Below are 2,410 nucleotides of genomic sequence, written 5' to 3' on the forward strand. Positions count from 1 at the left end.
ACGAGGAGCAGCAGTTACAAGATCCGGACGAAGATCCTTAAAAAAAATCATCATGATTTAATTAAAGTCCATAGGAGGCTAAGCAGCTTAAGGCTCCTCTCCATCTGACAGAGTCCTCAAGGGAATATCAGTAGGAGGGAGAACAGCAACTTCCTCATCTACAGGAACCTTGTCCGATAAAAGCTGAGTCTCTCACTGGTGCATTAGTAGCGGACCAGAACGCAACGTCATGTAACTGCTTGACAGTCTGTGAACTGTCAACAACTGAACTGTCAACCACAACAGGTGCGTGAGGACGTACAGCGTCCACTCGAGACTGCTTTGACTGTCTAGACTGAGCAGTCAAAACAACTCTAGAATGCGGAGGTTGACGCACCGCGTCAAAACAAAACAACTTAGACTGTTGTTGTACCTCGCGAACGTCAACGGAAGGTTCCGTGCGTCGCTGAACGTCAACATGCGGCTGGCAGGGTACACTGGAACGCATGGGTGGCGGGACTCTCTCAGCTGGAGTGCGGCAGAAGGTCGCCTCAGCGTCCACAGGATGCACAACCGTGGTTGGTTGTAGGCTAGAGGTTGGTGCAGTGTCAACCTTCTCCGCACGAAAGTCCTGCATCAATGACGTTAACTGAGACTGCATGGTCTGCAGCAAAGACCACTTAGGGTCTACAAGAGCAGGTGCGGCAACAGACGGTGTGACTGCCTGATGCGGTACCGCTTTGCCTCTCTTAGGAGGTGAGCAGTCGTCGGAAGACTGCAGCGAGTCTGAACTGACCCAGTGGCTACAACTGGGCCGTTGGACTTGCGCGGAAGGGACCGACTTGCGCTTAATAGGCCGCGAGACCTTGGTCCATGGTTTCTTACGAGAAACCTCTTCCGCAGACGAGGAATAAATGGGCTCTCTCGTCTTTGTGTGGGTGGGGCGATCTTGGGTAGATACGCCCGAAACCACGGAGGGAAACGTCTGTTCGTTGATCAAGGCCTCTCGAACCCATAAGTCGTTCGACATTACTTCTCCCCTGGGCTTGGGAGCTTGCAAGAGGTCCCGGACTAGGTGAACGACAGGCACGAACAGACGAACCCTCGGACGCAACACTGTAACACTTTGCGCATATCACTTTATCACTTCGATTTTCTGTTTTGCACTTATTTCACTGAAATCGAAACTTTTACTGATTTCTACCTGAAACACGCAATTCTACCCTTCATTAAAAGGTAGTAATTGCGAAATCAGTCGTATAATGCAGCTCATTAATACCAGCAAAAAACAGAAAACATATATTAAGATAAAAAATTCAGTGGCTGGGAAAGAGACTAAACACTAGTTCATATAAACTACGTTTTCAATCTCTCACCGCACATAGCCTGGGGACGAGAATAAAAACCTAAAAACGTTTTATCCTTCCTCCCCGTACAGAGACTAGGGACGAGAGTAACACGAGAACAACGTTACCCGCTTGAACGGAACGTTTTCTCTCCTCTCTCTCCCTCCGTCTCTATCTCTCTCTCTCTCTTTCTCTCTTGATTTCGCACCTAAGAGAAGAGCCCAATTATATTTCGTCAAAAAAAAACATGTTATTTGACTAAAGGAAAAAACTGAAAGGTTTTTCAAATAAAAAGTTCCTTTAAATTAGAATTTAAAACATTTAAGCTAAGAAAGAATGAACAAAACGTTAGAATCGATTTACTCTTACTGCAAAGTGAAACCGTGATACACTCTCTCTCTATCGTAACGATAGAGCGCATGTTGAACGTCCTGAACGTCAACAACTGCGTAGCATAAAAAAACTAAACGTTAGTTCATCTTTGAAAACAGTACGAAGACTATCAAAGAAATTCTTTCATAAAATATTACATTTAAAAAGTTTTAAATTCTTTAAAAGCTAATTACGATATAAAGGGCTCAACGTTGATTAACTTCGGTTCCAAGTTAGGACCGCCTACTATCAGGAAAGGTCGCATATAAACAAAACATTAAAATTTATTTTTATATGTTTATAATAAATGGAAAGTTAATCGAAGAGGCCTAATAAAGGCGGAGAGATATAAAATATATAGATCTATAACGTGATAAGATAATTACTAAAAACCTAAACACACTTCCGTCTAAGGGAAGGGTCGGCCATTTAAAAGTGAAAGAAAGTCCATACTCTCTTTGTCACCAAAATTAAATCTATCCAAAACGAGTTCAAGTTTTGAGATGAAGATAAAACACCTGCATAGCGAAAGCTCAAAACTAGAATAGTGTACTTCACCAAATAGTTGTGAAAACAAATCCAGTTAGCAACAGCGAATTAGTAGGTCTTGCCGGTAGCCCGACAGAGAGAAAATTGAGTTCTGTGTTTACATTGAGTACTGAGTACCTGCACGACAGATGGCGCTGTTGAAGTACACCCCCTACCTGCATAGC

This window comes from Palaemon carinicauda, chromosome 2 (assembly GCF_036898095.1).
Source record: "Palaemon carinicauda isolate YSFRI2023 chromosome 2, ASM3689809v2, whole genome shotgun sequence".
Taxonomy (NCBI): domain Eukaryota; kingdom Metazoa; phylum Arthropoda; class Malacostraca; order Decapoda; family Palaemonidae; genus Palaemon; species Palaemon carinicauda.